The sequence below is a fragment of the Leptonotus elevatus genome, chromosome 3 (genome assembly GCF_054856555.1).
Source record: "Leptonotus elevatus isolate MCC_2025b chromosome 3, RoL_Lele_1.0, whole genome shotgun sequence".
In the NCBI taxonomy this organism is placed as follows: Eukaryota; Metazoa; Chordata; class Actinopteri; order Syngnathiformes; family Syngnathidae; genus Leptonotus; species Leptonotus elevatus.
Genome location: NC_141241.1, coordinates 26212494 through 26221293, shown reverse-complemented (window position 1 = coordinate 26221293; position 8800 = coordinate 26212494). Strand labels below are relative to the sequence as shown.

General features: G+C 47.4%; 6 non-coding genes across 6 annotated transcripts; all 6 read left to right on the top strand.

Annotated features, from left to right (window-relative positions):
- The first annotated feature begins 597 nt into the window (after positions 1–597).
- Positions 598–670, top strand: trnav-cac (transfer RNA valine (anticodon CAC)). The gene has a single exon. It is a non-coding gene; the product is annotated as a tRNA-Val (tRNA).
- A 3183-nt stretch (positions 671–3853) lies between these two features.
- Positions 3854–3926, top strand: trnav-uac (transfer RNA valine (anticodon UAC)). The gene has a single exon. It is a non-coding gene; the product is annotated as a tRNA-Val (tRNA).
- A 1564-nt stretch (positions 3927–5490) lies between these two features.
- Positions 5491–5563, top strand: trnav-cac (transfer RNA valine (anticodon CAC)). The gene has a single exon. It is a non-coding gene; the product is annotated as a tRNA-Val (tRNA).
- Positions 5564–5820: 257 nt separating this feature from the next.
- On the top strand, positions 5821–5893 carry trnav-cac (transfer RNA valine (anticodon CAC)). The gene has a single exon. It is a non-coding gene; the product is annotated as a tRNA-Val (tRNA).
- A 906-nt stretch (positions 5894–6799) lies between these two features.
- trnav-cac (transfer RNA valine (anticodon CAC)) lies at positions 6800–6872 on the top strand. Its single transcript has one exon. It is a non-coding gene; the product is annotated as a tRNA-Val (tRNA).
- Positions 6873–7129: 257 nt separating this feature from the next.
- On the top strand, positions 7130–7202 carry trnav-cac (transfer RNA valine (anticodon CAC)). Its single transcript has one exon. It is a non-coding gene; the product is annotated as a tRNA-Val (tRNA).
- Positions 7203–8800: the final 1598 nt, after the last annotated feature.

Here is an 8800-nt window from a genome sequence, read left to right as displayed (position 1 = left end):
CAGACATCCCCTCATTTAGATTGAATCAGAAACCTTACTTCCCCAGGATAAGAACAAAAGACTACAGATTAACTAACATATGGGGAACAGTTGTAACATATCTAACTAATATCAAAAACAATTAAAAATATATAAATTGAAACAGAAAAACAATGTTAATAATCTAAAACCAGCCAGCGAGGCTGATTTCCAGCAGTGCTAACAAGTTGAAGTTCAGAATCTGTTTCCATAGTGTAGTGGTTATCACGTTCGCCTCACACGCGAAAGGTCCCCGGGTGGAAACATAGCAATTTTGTTTAATATTACAATGAAAACTGAGCATCCAAAAAATTGTTTTCACAAACACAACCTCCCCTTCGGGGAATCGTCCCCAAGCATCGAAAAGATTGTTTTCACAAAAACCACCTCCCCGTCTGGGAATCGAACCCCGGTCTTCCCCGTGACAGTGGGAGATACTATCCACTATACTAACGAGGATAGAAGGGCTATACAACTCCCTCCTGGTCGGGTGTAAAGGTAAACCTGTCCTCGAAGACTGGAAAAGCCAGACAGCTCGGCTGATTTCCAGCAGTGCTAACAAGTTGAAGTTCAGAGTATGTTTCCATAGTGTAGTGGTTATCACGTTCGCCTCACACGCGAAAGGTCCCTGGCTCGAGACCGGGTGGAAACATGGCAATTTTCTTTAATTTTGCAATGAAACCTGAGCATCCAAAAGATTGTTTTCACAAACACCACATCCACGTCAGGGAATCGAACCCCGGTCTTTTCCGTGACAGGGGGAGATACTATCCACTATACTAACGAGGATAGCAGGGCTATACAACTCCCTCCTGGTCGGGTGTAAAGTGGAACATGTCCTCGAAAACTGGAAAAACCAGCCAGCGAGGCTGATTTCCAGCAGTGCTAACAAGTTGAAGTTCAGAGTCTGTTTCCATAGTGTAGTGGTTATCACGTTCGCCTCACACGCGAAAGGTCCCCGGGTGGAAACACGGCAATTTTCTTTAATTTCGCAATGAAAACTGAGCATCCAAAAGGTTGTTCTTACAAACACCACCTCCGCGTCGGGGAATCGAACCTCGGTCTTTTCCGTGACAGTGGGAGATACTATCCATTACACTAACGAGGACAGAAGATCTATACAACTACCTCCTGGTCGGGTGTAGAGGGGAACCTGTCCTCGAAAACTGGAAAAGCCAGCCAGCTAGTTTGATTTCCGGCAGTGCTAACAAGTTGAAGTTCAGAGTCTGTTTCCATAGTGTAGTGGTTATAACGTTTGCCTAATACGCGGATAGAAACATGACCATTTTCTTTGGGTTTGCAATGACAACTGAGCAGCCAAAAGATTGTTTTCACAAACACCACCTCCCCGTTGGGGAATCGAACCCCGGTCTTCCCCGTGACAGGGGGAGATACTATACACTACACTAACGAGGACAGAAGGCCAATACAACTACCTCCTGGTCGGGTGTAGAGGGGAACCTCTCCTCGAAAACTGGAAAAGCCAGCCAGCTAGTTTGATTTCCGGCAGTGTTAACAAGTTGAAGTTAAGCGTCTGTTTCCATAGTGTAGTGGTTATCACGTTCGCCTAACACGCGGGTAGAAACATGACCATTTTCTTTAATTTTGCAATGAAAATTGAGCATCCAAAAGATTGTTTTCACAAACACCACCTCCGCGTCGGGGAATCGTCCCCAAGCATCCAAAAGATTGTTTTCACAAAAACCACCTGCCCGTCTGGGAATCAAACCCCGGTCTTCCCCGTGACAGGGGGCGATACTATCCACTATACTAACGAGGATAGAAGGGCTATACAACTCCCTCCTGGTCGGGTGTAAAGGGGAACCTGTCCTAGAAAACTGGAAAAGCCAGCCAGCTCGGCTGATTTCCAGCAGTGTTAACAAGTTGAAGTTAAGCGTCTGTTTCCATAGTGTAGTGGTTAAGGTCCCTGGCTCGAGACCGGGTGGAAACACGGCAATTTTCTTTAATTTTGCAATGAAACCTGAGCATCCAAAAGATTGTTTTCACAAACACCACATCCACGTCAGGGAATCGAACCCCGGTCTTTTCCGTGACAGGGGGAGATACTATCCACTATACTAACGAGGATAGCAGGGCTATACAACTCCCTCCTGGTCGGGTGTAAAGTGGAACATGTCCTCGAAAACTGGAAAAACCAGCCAGCGAGGCTGATTTCCAGCAGTGCTAACAAGTTGAAGTTCAGAGTCTGTTTCCATAGTGTAGTGGTTATCACGTTCGCCTCACACGCGAAAGGTCCCCGGGTGGAAACACGGCAATTTTCTTTAATTTCGCAATGAAAACTGAGCATCCAAAAGGTTGTTCTTACAAACACCACCTCCGCGTCGGGGAATCGAACCCCGGTCTTTTCCGTGACAGTGGGAGATACTATCCATTACACTAACGAGGACAGAAGATCTATACAACTACCTCCTGGTCGGGTGTAGAGGGGAACCTGTCCTCGAAAACTGGAAAAGCCAGCCAGCTAGTTTGATTTCCGGCAGTGCTAACAAGTTGAAGTTCAGAGTCTGTTTCCATAGTGTAGTGGTTATAACGTTTGCCTAATACGCGGATAGAAACATGACCATTTTCTTTGGGTTTGCAATGACAACTGAGCAGCCAAAAGATTGTTTTCACAAACACCACCTCCCCGTTGGGGAATCGAACCCCGGTCTTCCCCGTGACAGGGGGAGATACTATACACTACACTAACGAGGACAGAAGGCCAATACAACTACCTCCTGGTCGGGTGTAGAGGGGAACCTCTCCTCGAAAACTGGAAAAGCCAGCCAGCTAGTTTGATTTCCGGCAGTGTTAACAAGTTGAAGTTAAGCGTCTGTTTCCATAGTGTAGTGGTTATCACGTTCGCCTAACACGCGGGTAGAAACATGACCATTTTCTTTAATTTTGCAATGAAAATTGAGCATCCAAAAGATTGTTTTCACAAACACCACCTCCGCGTCGGGGAATCGTCCCCAAGCATCCAAAAGATTGTTTTCACAAAAACCACCTGCCCGTCTGGGAATCAAACCCCGGTCTTCCCCGTGACAGGGGGCAATACTATCCACTATACTAACGAGGATAGAAGGGCTATACAACTCCCTCCTGGTCGGGTGTAAAGGGGAACCTGTCCTAGAAAACTGGAAAAGCCAGCCAGCTCGGCTGATTTCCAGCAGTGCTAACAAGTTGAAGTTCAGAGTCTGTTTCTATAGTGTAGTGGTTATCACGTTCGCCTAACACGCGGGTAGAAACATGACCATTTTTTTGGGGTTTGCAATGAAAACTGAGCAGCCAAAAGATTGTTTTCACAAACACCACCTCCCCGTCGGGGAATCGAACCCCTATCTTCCCCGTGACAGGAGGAGATACTACCCACTATACTAACGAGGATAGAAGGGCTATACAACTCCCTCCTGGTCGGGTGTAAAGGGGAACCTATCCTCGAAAACTGGAAAAGCCAGCTGGCTAGTTTGATTTCCGGCAGTGTAACAAGTTGAACTTTAGCGTCTGTTTCCATAGTGTAGTGGTTATCACGTTCGCCTCACACGCGAAAGGTCCCTGTCTCGAGACCGGGTGGAAACATGGCAATTTTCTTTAATTTTGCAATGAAACCTGAGCATCCAAAAGATTGTTTTCACAAACACCACATCCACGTCAGGGAATCGAACCCCGGTCTTTTCCGTGACAGGGGGAGATACTATCCACTTTACTAACGAGGATAGCAGGGCTGTACAACTCCCTCCTGGTCGGGTGTAAAGTGGAACCTGTCCTCGAAAACTGGAAAAGCCAGCCAGCTAGTTTGATTTCCGGCAGTGTAACAAGTTGAACTTTAGCGTCTGTTTCCATAGTGTAGTGGTTATCACGTTTGCCTTACACGCGAAAGGTCCCCGGCGCGAGACCGGGTGGAAACACGGCAATTTTCTTTAATTTTGCAATGAAAACTGAGCATCCAAAAGGTTGTTTTTACAAACACCAACTCCGCGTCGGGGAATCGAACCCCAGTCTTTTCCGTGACAGTGGGAGATACTATCCATTACACTAACGAGGACAGAAGATCTATACAACTACCTCCTGGTCGGGTGTAGAGGGGAACCTGTCCTCGAAAACTGGAAAAGCCAGCCAGCTCGTTTGATTTCCGGCAGTGCTAACAAGTTGAAGTTCAGAGTCTGTTTCCATAGTGTAGTGGTTATCATGTTCACCTCACAAGTGAAAGGTCCCCGGTTCGAGACCGGTGGAAACATGGGAATTTTCTTTAATTTTGAAATGACAACTGAGCAGCCAAAAGATTGTTTTCACAAACACCACCTCCCCGTCCTGGAATTAAACCCCGGTCTTCCCCGTGACAGGGGGAGATACTATCCACTATACTAACGAGGATAGAAGGGCTATACAACTCCCTCCTAGTCGGGTGTAAAGGGGAACCTGTCCTCGAAAACTGGAAAAGCCAGACAGCTAGGCTGATTTCCAGCAGTGCTAACAAGTTGAACTTCAGAGTCTGTTTCCATAGTGTAGTGGTTATCATGTTAGCCTCACACGCGAAAGGTCCCTGGCTCGAGACCGGGTGGAAACATGGCAATTTTCTTTAATTTTGCAATGAAACCTGAGTATCCAAAAGATTGTTTTCACAAACACCACATCCACGTCAGGGAATCGAACCCCGGTCTTTTCGTGACAGGGGGAGATACTATCCACTATACTAACGAGTATAGCAGGGTGATACAACTCCCTCCTGGTCGGGTGTAAAGTGGAACCTGTCCTCGAAAACTGGAAAAACCAGCCAGCGAGGCTGATTTCCAGCAGTGCTAACAAGTTGACGTTCAAAGTCTGTTTCCATAGTGTAGTGGTTATCACGTTCGCCTCAAACGCGAAAGGTCCCCGGGTGGAAACATAGCAATTTTCTTTAATTTTGCAATGAAAACTGAGCATCCCCAAAAAAAAATTCACAAAGACAACCTCCCCTTCGGGGAATCTTACCCCGGTCTTACCCGTGACAGGGGGAGATACTATCCACTATACTAACGAGGATAGAAGGGCTAGACAACTCCCTCCTGGTCGGGTGTAAAGGGGAACCTATCCTCGAAAACTGGAAAAGCCAGCCAGCAAGGCTGATTTCCAGCAGTGCTAACAAGTTCAAGTTAAGCGTCTTTTTCCATAGTGTAGTGGTTATCACGTTCGCCTCACACGCGAAAGGTCCCCGGCTCGAGACCGGGTGGAAACATGGTAATTTTCTTTAATTTTGCAATGACAACTGAGCAGCCAAAAGATTATTTTCACAAACACCACCTCCCCGTCGGGGAATCGAACCCCGGTCTTCCCCGTGACAGGGGGAGATACTATACACTATACTAACGAGGATAGAAGGGCTATACAACTCCCTCCTGGTCGGGTGTAAAGGGGAACCTGTCCTCGAAAACTGGAAAAGCCAGCCAGCTAGGCTGATTTCCAGCAGTGCTAACAAGTTGAAGTTCAGGATATGTTTCCATAGTGTAGTGGTTATCACGTTCGCCTCACACGCGAAAGGTCCCCGGCTCGAGACCGGGTGGAAACATGGTAATTTTCTTTAATTTTGCAATGACAACTGAGCAGCCAAAAGATTATTTTCACAAACACCACCTCCCCGTCGGGGAATCGAACCCCGGTCTTCCCCGTGACAGGGGGAGATACTATACACTATACTAACGAGGATAGAAGTGCTATACAACTCCCTCCTGGTCGGGTGTAAAGGGGAACCTGTCCTCGAAAACTGGAAAAGCCAGCCAGCTAGGCTGATTTCCAGCAGTGCTAACAAGTTGAAGTTCAGAGTATGTTTCCATAGTGTAGTGGTTATCACGTTCGCCTCACACGCGAAAGGTACCTGGCTCGAGACCGGGTGGAAACATGGTAATTTTCTTTAATTTTGCAATGACAACTGAGCAGCCAAACGATTGTTTTCACAAACACCACCTCACCGTCGGGGAATCGAACCCCGGTCTTCCCCGTGACAGGGGAAGATACTATCCACTATAGTAACGAGGATAGAAGGGCTATACAACTCCCTCCTGGTCGGGTGTAAAGGGGAACCTGTCCTCGAAAACTGGAAAAGCCAGCCAGCTAGGCTGATTTCCAGCATTGCTAACAAGTTGAAGTTCAGAGTATGTTTCCATAGTGTAGTGGTTATCACGTTCGCCTCACACGCGAAAGGTCCCCGGGTGGAAACATAGCAATTTTCTTTAATTTTGCAATGAAAACTGAGCATCCCCAAAAAAAAATTCACAAAGACAACCTCCCCTTCGGGGAATCTTACCCCGGTCTTACCCGTGACAGGGGGAGATACTATCCACTATACTAACGAGGATAGAAGGGCTAGACAACTCCCTCCTGGTCGGGTGTAAAGGGGAACCTATCCTCGAAAACTGGAAAAGCCAGCCAGCAAGGCTGATTTCCAGCAGTGCTAACAAGTTGAAGTTAAGCGTCTTTTTCCATAGTGTAGTGGTTATCACGTTCGCCTCACACGCGAAAGGTCCCCGGCTCGAGACCGGGTGGAAACATGGTAATTTTCTTTAATTTTGCAATGACAACTGAGCAGCCAAAAGATTATTTTCACAAACACCACCTCCCCGTCGGGGAATCGAACCCCGGTCTTCCCCGTGACAGGGGGAGATACTATACACTATACTAACGAGGATAGAAGGGCTATACAACTCCCTCCTGGTCGGGTGTAAAGGGGAACCTGTCCTCGAAAACTGGAAAAGCCAGCCAGCTAGGCTGATTTCCAGCAGTGCTAACAAGTTGAAGTTCAGGATATGTTTCCATAGTGTAGTGGTTATCACGTTCGCCTCACACGCGAAAGGTCCCCGGCTCGAGACCGGGTGGAAACATGGTAATTTTCTTTAATTTTGCAATGACAACTGAGCAGCCAAAAGATTATTTTCACAAACACCACCTCCCCGTCGGGGAATCGAACCCCGGTCTTCCCCGTGACAGGGGGAGATACTATACACTATACTAACGAGGATAGAAGTGCTATACAACTCCCTCCTGGTCGGGTGTAAAGGGGAACCTGTCCTCGAAAACTGGAAAAGCCAGCCAGCTAGGCTGATTTCCAGCAGTGCTAACAAGTTGAAGTTCAGAGTATGTTTCCATAGTGTAGTGGTTATCACGTTCGCCTCACACGCGAAAGGTACCTGGCTCGAGACCGGGTGGAAACATGGTAATTTTCTTTAATTTTGCAATGACAACTGAGCAGCCAAACGATTGTTTTCACAAACACCACCTCACCGTCGGGGAATCGAACCCCGGTCTTCCCCGTGACAGGGGAAGATACTATCCACTATAGTAACGAGGATAGAAGGGCTATACAACTCCCTCCTGGTCGGGTGTAAAGGGGAACCTGTCCTCGAAAACTGGAAAAGCCAGCCAGCTAGGCTGATTTCCAGCATTGCTAACAAGTTGAAGTTCAGAGTATGTTTCCATAGTGTAGTGGTTATCACGTTCGCCTCACACGCGAAAGGTCCCTGACTCGAGACCGGGTGGGAACATGGCAATTTTCTTTAATTTTGCAATGAAACCTGAGCATCCAAAAGATTGTTTTCACAAACACCACATCCACATCAGGGAATCGAACCCCGGTCTTTTCCGTGACAGGGGGAGATACTAGCCACTATACTAACGAGGATAGCAGGGCTATACAACTCCCTCCTGGTCGGGTGTAGAGGGGAACCTGTCCTCGAAAACTGGAAAAAACAACCAGCGAGGCTGATTTCCAGCAGTGCTAACAAGTTGAAGTTCAGAGTCTGTTTCCATAGTGTAGTAGTTATCACGTTCGCCTGACACGCGAAAGGTCCCAGGGTGGAAACATAGCAATTTTCTTTAATTTTGCAATGAAAACTGAGCATCCAAAAAATTGTTTTCACAAACACCACCTCCGCGTCGGGGAATCAAACCCCGGTCTTCCCCGTGACAGGGGGAGATACTATCCACTACACTAACGAGGACAGAAGGCCAATACAACTACCTCCTGGTCGTGTGTAGAGGGGAACCTCTCCTCGAAAACTGGAAAAGCCAGCCAGCTAGTTTGATTTCCGGCAGTGCTAACAAGTTGAAGTTCAGAGTCTGTTTCCATAGTGTAGTGGTTATCATGTTTGCCTCACAAGCGAAAGGTCCCCGGCTCGAGACCGGTGGAAACATGGGAATTTTCTTTAATTTTGCAATGAAAACTGAGTATCCAAAAGATTGTTTTCACAAACACCACCTCCGCGTCGGGGAATCATCCCCAAGCATCCAAATGATTGTTTTCACAAAAACCACCTCCCCGTCGGGGAATCGAACCCCGGTCTTCCCCGTGACAGGGGGAGATACTATCCACTATACTAACGAGGATAGAAGGGCTATACAACTCCCTCCTGGTCGGGTGTAAAGGGGAACCTGTGCTAGAAAACTGGAAAAGCCAGCCAGCTCGGCTGATTTCCAGCAGTGCTAACAAGTTGAAGTTTAGAGTCTGTTTCTATAGTGTAGTGGTTATCACGTTCGCCTAACACGCGGGTAGAAACATGACCATTTTTTTGGGGTTTGCAATGAAAACTTAGCAGCCAAAAGATTGTTTTCACAAACACCACCTACCCGTCCGGGAATCGTCTCGAAGCATCCAAAAGATTGTTTTCACAAAAACCACCTCCCCGTCGGGGAATCGAACCCCGGTCTTCCCCGTGACAGGGGCAGATACTATCCACTATACTAACGAGGATAGAAGGGCTAGACAACTCCCTCCTGGTCGGGTGTAGAGGGGAACCTGTCCTTGAAAACTGGA